The sequence below is a fragment of the Aedes albopictus genome, chromosome 1 (genome assembly GCF_035046485.1).
Source record: "Aedes albopictus strain Foshan chromosome 1, AalbF5, whole genome shotgun sequence".
Lineage (NCBI taxonomy): Eukaryota > Metazoa > Arthropoda > Insecta > Diptera > Culicidae > Aedes > Aedes albopictus.
The window spans coordinates 291,037,500-291,055,943 of NC_085136.1; the positions used below are offsets into that span (position 1 = coordinate 291,037,500).

At 39.4% G+C, this 18,444-nt stretch overlaps 1 protein-coding gene across 1 annotated transcript in view; it reads right to left on the bottom strand.

Annotated features, from left to right (window-relative positions):
* Positions 1–18,444, bottom strand: part of LOC109623099 (uncharacterized) — a gene marked incomplete at its 3' end in the record, with an annotated part of 668,880 nt that overhangs the window by 464,016 nt on the left and 186,420 nt on the right.

Genomic DNA, 18,444 nt, shown 5'->3' on the forward strand with positions numbered 1-18,444 from the left:
CTTTGAACCAAATTCTATAAAAACAACCGAAGAAAAATAACTCCATAAGTAATCTAAATAGATTGCTCGAAAGAATTCCTGGTTTATTTACAAACTGAACTCATAGAAGAATTTTGAGAATTTTCGTAAGGTATTTCTAATTGATTTCCTGAGTACAATTTTGGAAAAAAAATCCTAGATGGATCCTAAAGCTCACACAGGGTCAAATATTTGCAAAAAATGAACTCAAGAAAAAACTTCCGTTTGACACTAATACGACCGAGTCAAGCAAGATGTTTGAGTATTGGTTTCTTTTGACCCTGTGTACTGGCATCTTAAGTGAGGTAACCTCGTCCAATCTGTGTGAACTTCTTCAAAGTATTACATTGGGAATCCCAAAATACTTTTGCCGACCCTCAAAAATTTTTGAAGGTAAAAAAACTCAAGGAGCATTTCCAAAAAAAAAACAAAGATGTAGACTGTACATTTTTAACGTTATTTTTTGGAGAATAACGTAAACTTTTAAATTCAATATTAATATTTTCGCCGATTTTTGGTGAGAAATTCCTGGAGAAACTGCTGCATATATCCCTGAATTTCCTGAATAAACTTGTGAAAAATTTACAAACGTATTGATGGACGCTGATGGAAAAAATAACAGATTCGCCAATCAATTTCTTTAGGAATGTTAACTCAATTTCAGTAAGATATTGGGGTCAATTTGACACAGACATGCACGCTGAATGTTTCCTAGCACCTAGCGTGCTAGGAAGATTAAACGAAATCATTTTTAATACTTTACTTATGAAATCAATCAAACTTTTCTTGCCCAGTGCTGCAATAAATCTAAAATCCATGGGAAACGCCCTGTCAAATTGAGCCCAAATTACTTCAGGAAAATGCAATGCTCGTAATAAAACTTGAGTAACTCTCACTAAGAGCGGTCCACTATTTACACTTTGCCTTTAACCCGTACGCTACGGGGTTTACTAAAATAGTCAAACCGCTCTCAAAGGCGCAAAAATCAATGCTTTTCATTTAAATTTTCGGGTTCACTTGTTAAGTTCAATTCCGGCGAACGTCTGGATCAGGAGGGGTAAAAATAACATATCCTTCCATATCCTTATCAAGACACCATTAGTTGGAATTGAAATGATTTCATCAGAAAAGTGATTAGTTTCAGGTATTATTGTATATTACGTCAGGCCAGGAGGTTATGTAGTGTATAACTAGCGTAGAACTCCTTCCAAAACCTTTTCTAGTTTAAGCCATACTCTCTATGCGATTGGGAAAACATTCAAGAAGGGCACATCAGTGCAGTTTTTTTAATCCTCAGCATCCTCACGAGATCAAGAAATCAACTATAGGAAAATTACAGATATTCAAAGTCTTCCTTCTGGAATTAAGAACATCTACAGTGGTCAGTGTTCATACTACTTTTGTGATATCCGCCCACAGTTCTATCCGCAATGCAACGCGAAGTGATCTACGACGGATATTGAGATTTGTTAAATCCTCTGGACATCCTGAATTATACAACATTTTAAAGCGTTTTGTTAATGTTTATCAAAATATTATATCCAACCCGCCTAAAAGTAGGCAATTCTTTCAAAATAGTCTGACTTTCGTGAAAAATGTGATTTTTCAAACAAACCTGAAGTTTTATTCGAATGAGTGTAATCATTAATTCCGCCCTGATTGCTTATCCTTTGACAGATACGCGTATTTCGACTACCACTTGTAATCTTCCTCAGTGTCAGTTATCCACTTCAACACAAGTCACAGACTTCACTTACAAGTGATAGTCGAAATACGCGTATCTGTCAAAGGATAAGCAATTAGGGCGGAATTAAAAGGTACAAAACTGATTACACTCATTCGAAGAGCGTACTCTGCTTAGAGGGCTCGAAAAGTCGGTACAAGACTAAAGTTTTACTTAAGGTTGAATTCAATTTGCTTAGGACCTAGTTTAGGACAAACAAATCTACAGCTAGCGTGCCAAGTTCGACGCCAGTGATATTCTATTTAACCCTCTGGACTGACGTAATTACAATTACATACTGGAATCAAACCACTTTTCTAAAAAAAAAAACAATGTTTGTGACTCTAAATATCTAAACTCATTAATTTGAGTATCAAATGGGGATCTAAAACTATTGTCAATACAGCTGATTTTTCGGTAGCTTTTATCAATAACTCAAAAACAAAAAGAGATATCGCTATTCTAAGTACATTTTTGGCCCTTAGGAGTCCTAAAATGATAGGTTTTAGTAGAATAGCGTATCTGAAGTTCTGATGCACTGTTGAAGGGAGATTCCAAGATGTTAATCAGAAAGTAACCGAAATTTCAAAGGAATTTGTTTTCATATTTTCTCATGATGAAAAAAATGTCCGCTCAGACAGTTTTGCCATTCGAGAATACCTGAAGATGTACATACCTTTGAGAGCACTCTGCATCTCCACAACCAGCAAGGATAAAGTGATTGTTAGAGGGAAGGATGGGAGATTCATAGATAGCGGCATATAGTTCACACATTGGTGCACGAATGGCAATCGTAACGTGATAATTTATGTGTTGAACACTATGAAGATGAAGCGGCACAGTTCGCTTGGTTACATAACATACATACATTACATTACATAATATGTGCTATGGATTTGAGAAGGATGGGAAACGGCTTTTTCAATCCGTTTCTGATTCTAGCGATGGCTAAGGGCATATGAATATACATTAGTTTTATATGTAGAGCGAGATATAAAGTGGATAGAAAGATACAAAGTAATCCTGTTTTGGTATGGGCCTGGGACTGAACTCAGGACTTTCCGCATACGAATCAGAAGCGGTAGCGGCTAGACCACCAAGCCCGTCTTTCAGAAATATCAGTATTGTCAGGAGGAAATGCCGCAGAAGTGCTTTCAGCAGACTTAAACTGCACAGATCGAAAAAAGAGTGTAAATTTCTGTGACATATAATGCACATGTTTGGAGCGTGGGATATCACAAAAGTTTACATGACATATCATGTAAAATTAATAAAATATCATGTAAACTTCCATTATATGCCATGTAATTTAGCATGACTCTGAGTGTTTACATGAGATATAACACAAATTTACATGATATATCATGTAAACCATCATAACATTAAGTTTACATGACTAAAATGAAGTTTACATTACGTGTAAATCTCATTATTTTTATCTGTGTGCTTTTATTGTGTTACTCTGCTAAAGCTGCAATAATTATTATAATCCATATATTTGGTTAAATTCTGTATCGGTTTTTAAGGTATACAAATATTTACAATTCTTCAGTGTGTTCTCCGACTTGACAACAAGCGTGCTTCGGTGGTAAACCGGATCAATATAACTTGAAATTAAATAACTTATATAATTCCTACTTTTTACTGGTCAGGTGAGCAACCTAGATGACCTGCTGTTTACTTATCATCTGCTCTATTGTTGCCCGATTTCCTACGAATGACTGAATAATGACAATAGCGCCGTCCAAGATAGAGTTACTACTTTTCGCCGCAACAATCAGATTTCATTTTTTATTTAATCAGATTTCAGTTTTCGATAAAAATTCTGATAGACGATAAATGACACTAGGGGGATTCACTTAACAGCGTAAACTGATTAAACTGATTAAACATCGCGATCACCTAGACAATCTTTGATTATTTCATTCGCAAAATCATGAAACATTTCGAATAAGCAGAAACTCATGGCTTACGCAGCCATTTAATCTGTTTAGTGAGTACCCCTACTATAACTACAATTGTAGGGTAATTCTAGGTTCAGCAAAGCTACTCTTGTTTATGCAACGCAGATTTGATTTGTTCTTCTATTTGCAACTGACAGCTGCGAACGTGATCCCATAACTTTAAAAATTACTGTAACATTGGAGAATACTGAGATTTTGTTTTTCAAAAACTGATAATGTTATTTTACGGTATCAAGTGACCATTGGAATCTTTAGTTGTGATGCTCTGAATTTTAACAAACATTTTATCCAAGTCCAACTCTATCAAACAATACGCCAACAGCTTTTATCTGCCGTTAAATTCTTCTCCCAGCTGCTTCACTTTTATTGGCCTTTTATGACTCTCAACTAAAATACATTTTGTTCACTTTCTTCTCTATGATTGGTAGCAGAACCCCTTCGCTGATCGTTCATTGACAACCGATCCACCACGGCGTCGTTCCACTACCCACATTCGAATTAATAGCTATATGCTCGTTTCAGTTTCAGCCCTCTAAGTGCCAAAGGAAAATGTTCTCACATTTATCACTTAGACACTTCTGGTTCTCGTTCGTTCCGCGTTCCGATGCGGGTCTTCAACTGCTCACTTTTATGGACTTCATGGCGATCATAACTCATTCCCCCTTGGTGCCTGGTGGAGGTATGTACAATTACTCCTATTCTTGTAGCAGCGCAACAACATCTTGTCGTTCCATTGGTCTACTGTCTGAGCTGGGCTACCATGCTTCCACCGAGTCAGTTTCACACAAATTCGTCACATTCAAAACCCAGCTGTTTCGCTGACCCTCCTTCTACCAACTTCGTGCCGCATCAACTGACTGGACTTACCATTCCTGAACCATCAAAAGGGGAATGCGGCGTGCGCGTATAATTCAATGTCATTATCATGTCGCTGTCGGATCGACCGGAGCAAAGCGACGACGTCCTGCTCGATCCCGGCCGCTCGTTCGGAAGCCCTAATTTTATGCCCGATCACGATTTTCTCCGCATAAATGGCCTCCGTTTTACGCTACACTTTCTCACCGGTATCTTCGTACCGTCGTAAGTGCAATCCACTCGTCGGACTCGGCCCGGCCGACGGATTTAAACGTCAACGACTGGATCCAGGCAGGAGTCGCGGCCCAGCTGTTAGCCTACTTCTGGTTTTGGGCTTTCTCGGCGGATCTGCAGCTCCGTACTTACCTATACAGAGCTGTACGCGATGCGGTACACGGTGGTGGTGACTGGTGACATTGAAAAGACAAACGTTTTCACGCTCCGATTCTGGTCGATTTGAAGAGTGCACTCTGCGCGGCATTACTGCACTACTGTGCGCTCAGCGCACGATGGGTCCATAATTTATAGGCCCATTGAAATGTTGTTCCGATTTCGTGGCCGTTTAAGGTTTCGCCAGAGTCAATTGGAGAAAGTTGTGGGCTACCAATCCTGCAATAGGCTACCTTCTTTAGAGAAAATTATGCGCGATTGAAGCTGAATAATTGGTTGGAATAGCTTAAATAATCGAAACACATTCTAAGAAGTTTCACATGATCTACTTTAAGGTAGCACCTAGTAGCAGAAATCTTCTATGGCGTAACATCCTAACTGGGACAAAATCTGCTTCTCAGATTAGTGTTCTATGATTACTTCCACAGTTATTAACTGAGAGTTTTCTCTGATATTGACCATTTTAAATTTGTCTGATATTGTGGTAGGCCCTATGATACTTCATGTCCAAGGAAGCCAAGGAATTTCCCATTACGAAAAGTTTCTGTACGGACTGGGAATCGAACCCGATACCACAGACAAACAAACATAACACTAGCAAAATTTCCATGGACCACGCTTTTAACGAATATTTTAAATCTTTATAGCTGTGGCTTTCACAACCAGAGGCGCGCGCATCGTTTTTCTCTGCCATTGACGCTTCGCACTAGCGCCTTCTGTTGACGTTATTGCACAACGCAGTGAGTCGTACAACAACATGTCCACCAGGTGAAGGTAGTGTTAGCTGGACGATGAGCTTTCATGTTCTAGATGTTACGTCTGTTTGTCTGTGCCGTTACCCTTAGCATGGCCATGCCGAATACCCGCAAGCTTACCGCTTAGGCCCACCTTTCTCAAACTATGGGTCGCGCATCAATAAAGAAGCTTTAGAAAGGCTGGTTTAGGCCATATGGGCCATGATACTATATTTGTAAAAGTAAACAGGGATACGATTTGTTAACCCTCTAATACCCAAATTTTTGATTTTGATCTAAATATCATTTTTCGTCATCTAAAATCGATTTGAACATGTTTTGGAAGATAATTCTTTTTAATTCTCGATTTCGTGAGTTTCAGTTTTTAATTTTTCTAATTTTTATTTTTGAACATCCCCACACTTTTATATTTTTCCTGGAAGCCAATCTGGGGAACGGATTTTTTTAGATGAAAACATTTTGAGATTTAGTCTCTCAAATAAAGATAAATCAATCAATCAATTTTGAGATTTTATGATTATTGTTGAAATATTATTATTTTAATTTTTTTTCACAGAAAATTTATTTTCCGTGTAATTTTAAGAAAAATAATTTTAGAGTGTATTTGATTCCCTTAAACTATTAAACAAGGATATAATGATTTGGGAAAAATTTAAAATATGTTAATTGTAGCGATTCAATACAAAATAAACAATGACTTCTAAAAGGTGCCTAAAACATCAATTTTTCAATGATTTTTAAAAAATGTAAATACGCTTTAAAATACATTAAAAACCATTTTGAGATATACAGAACAGCTCTAAATATCAGCCAAAAAAAAAAGATTTTCCACGAAACAAAAATTACAAAAATGCTCAAACTATACCCCGTCTAAAGGCGGGATTGGGTATTAGAGGGTTAAGCTGAGGCCCAAAACTTTTCAAGAAAAGTGTCAGAAAACCATACACAATTTCTTCAAGAGTTTCTTATGTTCAATAATTTTTTGAGGGATTTCTGCAGGATTTTTCCAAGATTAATTCAAGAATGCTTTTTGGGATTGCTGCAAAGATTTTTTTCTTGATATTCCTCCAAGAATTCCTTTTAAGACTCATTTTGAAATTTGGTATTCTTTCTAGGATTTTTTCAATAAATCCTTCTAAGATTTATACTGATTTTCCTTGTAGGATGCCTTCAGGAAAGCTTCTAAGATCGCTTGAAGAATACCATTTGGGAATCCGTCTGAAAATCTTTCGGAATTTTATCTTTAATTCTTTCTAATGTCCCAGGAGATCTTTCTGGGATTCTTAAGCAATTCCTTCTGGGGTTTTTCATATAACTCATATTGAGATTCCTGGAAGAATGCCTTTCAGGATAACATCTAAGAAATCATTATGAGATTAAATCAGAAATTTCTTATAGGATTGTTCCAGGATTTCTTCAAAAAACGCTATTGGAATTCTCCAGGATTTTTCTCAGATAATTTGACTATTTTTGGATTCGTGCAAAAATTCTAGATTTCTCGCTGGACTTTTTCCAAAAATTTCAACTGGGACTGCTTTCTGATATTCTTGTGAAATTCATACAGTTTTTTAGGCTTCCTCCAGGAGTTCCAGAACAGTTCCTCTTGGTGTTTCTGCAAGGAATCTCCTAGAAATTCCTATTGTGATCTATTGAGATTAATCCATAAATTGTTTCTAGGCTCCGGGAATTTCTACTGAGATTCTTTAGGAAATTTCTGTTTGAATTTTTCCCGGACATTTTTCTTGCATTCTTTCAGAAATGCCTTCTGGGATCCCTCCATAAACAATTTAAGGAATCGTACTGATATTTCATTTCATCCTTGAAACCCTCCAGGAATTGCTTCCGAGATTTCTCCATGAATTTCTTCTGAAATACATCCAAACATGTTTTCTAGTATTCTTCAATAAATTCCTTCTGGGATTCCTCAATCAATATATATAATTCTTCCAGGATTCGAGTAAAGACTTCTGGTAATTTCCACCAATATCTTCTAAAATTTCTCGAGGAATTTCTTCTGGGATTTCTCCATGATTGTATTCCAAGGTTCATTCGGGAATATTCAGTTTCCTTCAAGCGTTCTTAGAATGATGCCAAGACGATGTTCTTCACAAATTCTTTCTGGGATTTCTATACCCAGAAAGAATTTGTGAAGAAATTTGAGAAAGAATTCCATGATAATACATTATCAACTCTGGTAGACGTTTCACTAGGAAACGTTATTGGTCTAGTGCCGGGTTCATAATTCCAGCTAAGTTTGAAAAAGAAAGCTTTTCCGCAGTTCCGTCCGGCTTTTGGAGGAAAAACTCACTATCGATGCCATCTAGTTGTTCCACAGAACCACACTTTTTGAACAATCTGTAAAAATCGTATCCCTTTAGAAGGTTTCAAACGAACCGAAACGTCAAACAAGATGAAATAGCAGTTTTTTTGTCAAGAGTGTAAAGCCATCTTTTCTAGTGTCAATCGAACAGTTGAAATACAGTTAGTTGGTAGGAATTTTTGACCAAAAAAAGAACCCCAGAGTTATTTCCAGTGATAATCGAGGAGAAATTTCAGAAAGAACTTCGGGAGAAAGATAACAATTTTAGAAATATTTCTTCGTAGAATTGAAGAAAGAATCCCTGAATGAAAAATTGAAAAAAATAGAAGATATCCAGGAGGAATTTTTGAAATAACTCAAGAAGCAATCCTGAAATAATCGTTCAAAAATTTCTTCGAGGTATTTCAAAATCTTTAAGAAATCAAAACAAAAGAGTCTTAGAGGGAATTTTTGGAGAAATCCCATAAAAATCCTGGAGCGATCCCTGAAATAATTTCTCGAGAAATCCCAAGTAACATTTTGATGGCCAATTAATCTTGTAGAGGTTTTTAGAACCGTCATAAAACTTAATACCTTTTCTTTTGGTTTTATGGTGGTTCTAAGAACGTCTTCAAGTCTGATTGACTTAAAAATTTTACTTGGGATTCCTGTATGAAGTACAGGAGAATTCGAAGAAGCAAGTCCTGTAGGAATCCTAGATGGAATTTCCGAAGAAACCTAGGAGACATGCTAAAAAGTAATTCTTGAAGAATTCCCCGATGTAAGAATTCCTGCATGAATTCGATAAGAAATTTTTGAAAAAGGAAGAATCAATCCGGCAGAAACTCTGAAAAACCAAGAGCACATCGGGAAGGAATTTTAGTAAAAACAATCCCAGAGTAAATTCTTGTAGGAATGCTAGAAATAATCCTGTAGGAATACTGGAAGGAATGTCGGGAAAAAATTTACAGTAACAGAAATCCTGAAGGAGTCTCAAACAGGGCTGGCATTTCCTCACTCACTGCGCGCAATGCGCAGTTTCTAAACGCAAAGCGCAAAGAGCAGGTGGCTACGCAATGAGAAATAAAAAGAACGCAGTGAGCAAACTCACACGCAGAGAGCAGTTTGCCATTACACACTGCGTTATTTGTTCTGTTCACTGTGAAAGAGTGTGAAAGTAAATTGACTATGAGTGAGACGAAAGGAAGTGAAATCAGAGACAAACAGACGTAACACTGTCGAAATTTGCTTCCTATATTTGTCAAGATCCTGGTTACTTTGAGAATTGATGTTTTCGGTAAAGTTATTAGGCTGATCAAGGGCCTAAAGGTTATGGATCGTTTGATTCAGTATTCCACCACTAGGTGGTGCTAGAAGTCAAACAAATTTTATATTTCATATATCTCAGGACTCTGATCACTTAGAAAGTTGGTGTCTTCGGCAATGTTATTCAGTTAGTCAAGGGCTCAAAGTAAATGGACCACTTGTTTCGAAATTTCGCCACTAGGCGGCGCTAGTTACACATTTGCAAGATCATGCAAATGACTGATTTTTTTCATTAAGTATTCAACATGCTGTAATTTTGTTTTCTTTGAACATATTCAAGTCAAGTCAAATGTTTTACAAAGACCAATATGTTAACCGTAAATGTGCAAAATTTCATTTCATTCGGTTCAATAAATTCTGAGATATAGCAGTTTAATGAAAAATATTCAAATATGAATCATTTAACTAACATCGCTCTAACTTCATGTAAAATTATCCAATCAAGCCCAAATTTGTACCATTGAGTGCTAACTAGTTGTGTAATAAGCGATAAAAATTTAAGAATTTTTGGTGCACTCTATAGAAAGTTACAGCTTGCTGAATATTTTTGCTATAATTAATGAAAATTGCATGCTTTTTCTAATTGATATCTAGCGCCACCTGGCAGAATATTGAAACAATTTACCAATCAACTGAAAGGCCTTAACCAACCAAACAACATTGCCGAAGACACCATCTTTCTATGTGATCACAATCCTGAAATATATATAATATAAATTTTGTTTGCTCTGTAGCGCCGCGCCGCCCATTGGAGGATTTTTTAATCAAACGAATCATAATTGCTCAGTTCTTAATCAGCCAAATATTTTTTTCCGAAGACATGAACTCTCGAAGTTATCACGATCATGAGATATTTGGTATAAAAAACTCGTCAGTGTTACGTCTGTTTGTCTCTGACATAACAGAAATCACAGACAACAAGATGTGACACTTGTGAAAATTTCATACCGTATATCTCAGTACCATGATTACTTAGATAGTTAGTGTGTTTGACAAAGTTGTTAGATTAGTCAAGGTCATGCTAGTGATAGGCCGTTTGATTATAAATACATCCGCTAGGTGGCGATAGCAATCAAGTAAATTTTATATTCCATATATCTCAGGACTCTGATCACTTAGAAAGATGGTGTCTTCGGCAATGTTGTTTGGTTGGTTAGGACCTTTCCGTTAATTGGTAAATTGTTTCAATATTCTACCACTAGGTGGCGCTAGTTAAAAATGAGTAGAAGCATGCAAGTTTAATTATTTACACAGCGTAACAAAAATTAACTTTTTGTCTGTCTCAAGAGCAAACTTATGTGTCTCCGAAGGATTTTAGGCCGCTGAATCCGAATCCGGCCTCAGATTTGCTCTAACACGTCACAATTTTGAGCTATACCTCAATTTATAGGGCAAAATATGCGATTTTGGGTTTTTTTGACTGCAAACCATTAAGCAAGGAAATATTTTTTTTTAAGCAATCAAAAGGTTTATTGATCAATTAACATCTAAATTAACGACTTATGCAAAATATTTCGTTTTACCAAATCGAATATGATAGTTTTAAGCGATTTATGTTAGGTACGATATTTCCCATACAAGTCACCCTCCAAAAGTTGCATGCAAGTTTTCATACTAACATAAAATGCTTAAATCTTTCAAATTTGATGAGGTAAAACAAAATATTTTGCATGAGTCGTTAATTTAGATGTTAATTTACCAATTAACCTTTTGATTGCTAAAAAAAAATATTTCCTTGCTTAATGGCTTACAGTCAAAAAAGCCCAAAATCGCATATTTTGCCCTATAAATTGAGGTATAGCTCAAAATTGTGACGTGTTAGAGCTAATCTGAGCCCGGATTCGGATTCAGCGGCCCAAAATCCTTCGGAGACACATAAGTTTGCTCTTGAGACAAAAAAATGTTGCGCTGTGTTATCGCAAAAATATTCAGCAAGCTGTAACTAAGTAATTAAGTGCACCAAAAATTCTCAAATTTTTATCGCTTATTGCACAACTAGTTGGCTCTAAATGGTACAAATTTGGGCTTGATTGGATAATTTTACATGAAGTTAGAGCGATTCTAGTTAAATGATTCATATTTGAGTATTTTTCATTAAACTGTTATATCTCAGAATTTAGTAAACCGAATGAAATGAAATTTTGCACATTCACGGCTAACATATTGGTCTTTGTAAAACATTTGATTTGACTTGAATATGTTCAAAGAAAACAGAATTACAGCATGTCGAATACTTAATGAAAAAAAATAATCATTTGTATGATCTTGCAAATGTGTAACTAGCGCCGCCTAGTGGCAAACTTTCGAAACAAATTGTCTATGAACTGTAAGCCCTTGACCTACCAAACAACAATGCCGAAGACACCAACTTTCTAAGTGATCAGAGTCCTGAGATATATGAAATATAAAATTTGTTCGATCACTAGCGCCGCCTAATGGAAGAATTCCGAATCAAACTACCCATTACCAGTAGGTCCTTGACCAGCCTAATAATTATGCCGAAAACACCAACTCTGTAAGTTATCAGGATCCTGAGATACATATATAGGAAAAAATTTCGTCAGTGTTACGTTCGTTTATCTGTGATTTCTGTCATACCAACTGCGCAATGAGCAGCGCAATGAGTATGCGTGCATCATGTGTCCTTTACTCTTTGCGTGAAACAGATACATTACGCACTGCGCCAAAACGCAGTGCGCCTCAAAGAGCAAAAGATCCGTGAGAATGAGCATCCGTACGCAGCACATTCGTTTGTATTGAATGCGCGCAGCCAGAGGCTCACTGCGTTTTTACACTTTGATGAGAATTCCAGCCCTGGTCTCAAATGTAATTACTGAATGAATACCAAAAGGATTTCTTAAAAAAATCCTGGAACAAACCTGAAAGCGAATCCTGTAGAAAATTTGGGAACATTCCAAAGGGAATTCCTGTACGTATCTCAGAAGGAATTTCTGCATGAATATTCACCTTAAAAATCCATGAATCCATGGGATTTCAAAACAAAATCATGTATAAATCAAAGCAGGAAATTATGGAGAAATTTTATAAGGAAAATCGAAGGAATCCCAAAAACAGTTATTAATTACAGAATGCATTTTAGTATGAAATCCTTGAAGAAGAATCCTTGAGATAATTGCTTTAAGAATTCCATAAAACTCCTTCAGGATGTCCTAGGAGAGATTTCTTCAGTTATCCTGATAGCTATTCTTGAAGCAGTTCTAGGAGGAATCCTTGGAGAAATTCTTGAAAGGATATCAGAAGAAATTTTAAGAAATCTCAAAACTTCAGAGTCAGAAAGCATTCCTGAAAGAATCTTGTAGACATTTCATAGGGAATTCGTATAAGAAGTAGACGGCGTTCGGTCAGAGTGGACTACGCGATTTTTTGGATAGGTTAAGATATGCGAAGGAATTTGAAAACTCTTAACTTTTCGTCATTATTTTGATGCAGATGTTTCGTTACATAAAGGAACTATAGTATTTCAGACAAAAACGCACTGCTTTGACATCCCAAGTTCTTGACGGGCATTTTCCCGAAATCGTTGAAAAACAGAAGTTCCGATCTGCCTTTACCGACCAAGTCAAAGAGGAACTTCCTGGATAAATAATTGAACAATTTATAATGGAGCTCCCGAGAGAATTTCAGAAGGATGTTCTAGAAGAATCACAGAAGGAATGTTTTTGATAGAATCACAGAAAAATCCTTAACGGATCAAAAAACACTGGATAAATTCCGGATGGGTTTTATGCAAGAATCCCAGAAGAAATTCTTCGAATCTCATAAAAAAATCCTGAAGTAATCTAAGAGGAAGTTGCTGGAAGAATTCGTATGTGAATCTCCCAAGGAATTAGAAATCGGTGCACTAAGTTGACGTATTATTTTCGGTGAAGCTTATCACCATGAATGTGTCAATTCGTACTCGTTTTTCCTTCTGCTATCCGATCCGAACTTTCAGGCTCGGCGACAGCAGCCCAATTCCGAGGAAACGGTCAGACATTTTCACCGTCATTTCACGGGCAAAAGTGTTGCGCGTAATATTTCCAGCCTCGTGAAAACCCTTCCGTTTGCGGAGCGTCTTCCAGCTCCACTACCTGATTGGCAAATATTCCTATTGCATTCTGTCCTACGGTACTTTCAACTTGACCTGATTTGTACGCATAGATCACCAGACTCCGGTCTCTTTCCCAACTGTTCCGTGCTGATAATCGAGTATCACGACTAAATCACCAGGCTTCAAAAGTTTCACGTTCTTGTAAGAATCGCAATCCAGCACCCATTAGCACCAGAAGTTGTCCACAATACACTTAGGGACTGATTGGAAACTGACTGTTGGCTGCTTGATACCGATTGAGCCGTACCATAAAAAAAGTGATTCAGAGTAACCGTTTCTTGGTCGATACGTAAGCTAGTGGACGACTGTCAACGATCCCCTCTGCTTCCAGCATTATAGTTTCGAAAAACCTAGTTATCCGGAAGGTGCGGATTGTCTTATGTTCCTACCATCGCTAGCTTTACTAACTTCATCATCCGCTCCCACGGTTCTCTCGTATGCGCAGGCTGCAAAAAGATTTAAGTACCACTACTGTTGGTAAACGTAGCCACACAGTTCTCTGTAATTGTCTTAATCCTCCGCATCTCTTCTGAAAACTGATGACTGGTTTTCACAAACTTGGTGCCGTTGCCCAAGAGTTCTTCCAGCGCGGGGTGACTCGCCGATTAACAAAACTTCTGAACGCCATCTCGTTGACAGACTGTGTGCCAGCTCCTGATGAACATCACGTACTATAAGGCACGTAAATAGGCAGATCTACCGCTTCACTAGACGGCGATCGCCGTTCACTTCGAAGTCTCCCAGGTACTCCACGCTGACGTACATGAACGGACGGATAAAAGGAGTCAGGCGAACTATTGAAAGAGGTGGAACTGAAGCAGCTTTCGTAATCTTGCAATACTGACAGCTACGGCACAAGCTTCGTACTAATGTTCGCATCCTCGGAATGTAGAAGCGTTGTGTCAACTTGTTCCAGCGCTTCTAATCGTTTCGCTGACGTAACCCGTCGATTGTCCTTGGCAAGTTCTCTACGAATATTTCGGCGTTCAACGCAAATGCTAGTGTCGAATAGTCATGGTCGAGTTTTCCGGGAACCTTGCACTTCCGTCCGCAACGCCTCGTGATCACTTCTGCTGGGCAGCTCACACGTTCTGATTGCCGAAGGAAGCACGAATTCAGCATCACCGTCCTCATCAGTCGCCAGATACTCCCCCGCACATTTGGTACCACCTCATCATGCTCAACATCGTCCACTACCGGGTCCGATTCGAAGGATTCCGGCCTGAGCTCCATATGCACATCCAGGTCACTTGCTTTACTCGTTTACGTATAGCACCTCCCTTGAAACAATTGACATCTCAGGACCAACTCCCTGTTCGTTGCACGACTGTCGCCATCGGTATTTTCCGTTTACGTACATCCCAGACTCGGTATTCGTTTGACGTATAACCAGTCTTGTGCATTATCACCATCATAACACAAAAAAGCCGCAACATCAACATTGCCCTTCTTCCTCCATCAACGCTACAGCCGACCGTCTCTATGTTGCTATCGAACACATTCGAGACGAACGCATTGATACGGTGGCTGCCGCCGCCACGCTCTTTCTCTGCAAATCTCTTGAGTAGCCGAACGCTTCTTAACCGTCGTTTCGACGCAGAGCTATGTCACTCACTGCTGGGTGACTCTCGTCTGAAAATGACAGGATGAGGGTCAATTTGTTAAGTAGTATTGCATGGCGCAGCAAACACAAACATAGCACGCCCTATGAATAGAATGCAAAGCGTAGAACACAAACTCGCTTCGGTGTTTCATCGTGTGGTTCGAAAACAAGAGACGATCGCTGCTGTTGGATGTGGTTGACTCTGCATTGAACGAGGGTTGGCTTGAGTGGCTTTTGCGTGAATCGATTATGTTTTGATGGGCTGCGTTTGTCGTATGAAGTGATGGTTAGAGCGAGTGTCATTCGACATTGACCATCCTGAAACTGCACAACCCTGCGTATAACCAACCATGACAATTTTCTGCGATTTGGAATTTAACATACCACGATTTTCCTTTGGGACCCAAGTGTAATACACGAATCCGAAGACTCGCATCTCGTCGATGTTGGGGTTTCGTCCATACCTCATCTCATACTGTATTTTGTTCTGTTACAGCACTGGAGTACTTGGACTACTGTTGCATGCATACTCAGCGATGCACACCACCTCACCCCACATGGACTTGCCCAATCCAGCTTCGTGTACCATTGACCGCAAATTCTCCAGTAGAGTAGGTTTCATCCTCTCTGATACTCCATTTTGCTGTGGACTGAACGGGAAAGTTGCTTTTACGCTAATGCCGTTAGTACAACACTTGCGGAAGGAAATTTTGGTGTACTCCTCAGTAGAGCCACTCGAGTACCGAAGACTGCCTTCACTAAAGCACAGTACTCCTCAAACTTCGATGGCCCCTCATTCTTGGACTCCAGAAGATACTGTAATCAACAATAAACAGGATTTGAATGAACTCGCTTAACCTGCTAGTCCAGAAGCCGTTTTTCACGTATTCCAATGTCAGCTGCTGTGACTGTAATGAGTGCTTTGTATGACTTGAGAAATGCCAGAAGCAACTGGTACACAACGTCCTTTTTTTTTTGCATGTTAACTCCGCCGCTCGGAACTCCCGGAGAATCTTGCCAAAACGAAGCAAGTCTTCACGTCGCCACCTTCGAACAGTGTCAGCTCTAGGAATTGTTTATTCAAAATCTACTTGCCAGCAATCCCAATCCGCTTAAAGGTGTTCCGCACGGCATCCCAAACGTCTTTGGTTGTCTTCTTGCTCTTGACATACTTCAACTGGTGTTCCAAGATCCGGTGAAAGTGGAGCTTCTGTTCATGACCCATACTCTATTTGGTGCTCATTAGGGTTATATATCGTAGAACAAAAATGTTATATTTCTGCATTTGTATCCAATATCAATTTTCCTACACTATAGAACAAATGGTCATCCTAGCATCAATTTATAGTGTCTTCAAAAACCTTTTCCGGTTTGTTAGCATGGGAATTAAAGTGGACAACGTCATAAATCTACTCAAATTTATCGTTGCCCCTAGTTGATCTCAGCAGAACTCTGTACGACCGCCGCTGCTGGCTGTGGGTCAGCCAGTCCACGCTCAAGCGTAGGGAGATCGAACCTTTTCGTGTCCAGCGTCATAACCACAGAATCCTACCAAGCGAAGGGGCCATAAAGATGAGTGCCGTTTGATGTATGTTATCAGTAAGTCTTAGACGAGGTCCGGTATTGCCTTCTGGCGGCTGGCAGCAGCTGCGCCCGTCCAACAAAGTCTCCGAGTATCGGCGGCCGGTGCTATCGATACATTCCCCGGGAGGATCTGGTTATTGCTCCTCGATCCCAACGCGACCAGCAGGTAATAACAAAAAAGCAATCATTAGTGCAAGGTTGCGTCGGGACCCTGTGGAAAATATGAAAGAGCAGGACAGGGTCGCTGGGAAATGTGTTATCATTAAAAAGCGGGAACCTATTAGATACCGGTGGCGATGGCGGACGGCGGCGGCGAAGCGGCACTCCAAAAGGGAAGTCCCGACAAAGAGCGAACCTGCTTGCGCGGATCGCGCATTCTCCACAGCCAGCCGCAGCCCCGAAAGCGATTGAGCATTAATGGGCTTAACAACATAATAACAATGAGCCGAGCCGCCGAAACCTCCTTCACCACCACCACCACCACAACCACCATAACAACCAACATCAGCGGAATGAAGGAGAAAATTGAGGAAAGTTATGGGCCCAATGTGATGTGAATATATTGATTCGGGAAGAGAAAGAATCGAGTGAAGGAAGAGTCGCGCGAACGACGATAGTACACAAAGGAAAATATGCGAAGAAAAGTTGCTTACCTCGAAGGGTTTTGCGTGAGTAGCTTGTCCCGTTTGGGCGTCAGAATAACAAAACGCGGACGAACACACTGCTGCTGCTGCTCAGGGTAGGCATACGAAGAATGTTGCAACTTTCGAATGGCACACATTCGAGCCGGCGAAGCGCGGGAAAGGAACCGGGAGGCACGTTTCTCGTAAATTTAGGAAGGAATGTTTCCTCACCACAACAACAACAACGAAGAGCATAAAATTGAAGAGAATCACAAAAGCCAGCTGATCGGAATGTAAATAAACAACGAATGCGAGTTGGTGGAGAGCCCGGTGCTAAACGAAGGAGAAAGAGCACGTGTTGCATGCGAAAGAGCACGAGAGAACGTAACGCCACGAGCTCTCGCACGCGCACATGCGCGCTTGCGATTGGCCGAGAGAGAAAGATGGGGAACAGCGTGAACAGCAACCAGTGAAGGTACAGAATGGACATCTGGCGGAAACGCGTAGAACTAGAATGCGTAACGCAGTTGAATCTCTTTGCCCGATTTTATTAGAATTAGAATAATGATCGCTCGAAGGATTTTCCAGTGCAGTTGTATCTGAATAAACTTTCGTTCAATTAAGTCTTTGAACCCGAAATATTACTTTTTGAGTAAATTAGTATGCATTCGAAGGTTTACGATCGTTTTGATACAACTTTTGACGAGTTATGGACAAAACATAAAACATGGGATACAAGAACCTCAAGTATCCGTAAATAACCATTTAAAGTTGTTTGTAGAATGTTGAATGCACGAGCGGACAAAACATGTCTCACATACCAAAATCACATACCATCACATACCAAATCATTCATTCTGACCAGCATGAACCGACCTTGGATTCTCCTTAGCTATCTGAACAACATTGGTCACTTCACGGAAGCCGAAACGATGAACCGCCACTTAGTACATATCTGAAACCAAACCAGGTGACACCGCTCTGATAACGCCATATATTTCGTCGCTAATGGAACAAACAAATTTTCGCACTTCCTTCCATATTCCATGCCGCTCAATCACGAGCGATGACGAAAACAGCTACCCAGTCGTAATGTCTCAATCAGCTGCCGCTCTATACCCAAATATTTATCACCCGACCCTCAACCAAAAATCGAAACATTTCGGCGGCCGGCACGGCGTTGTTGGTGGCGT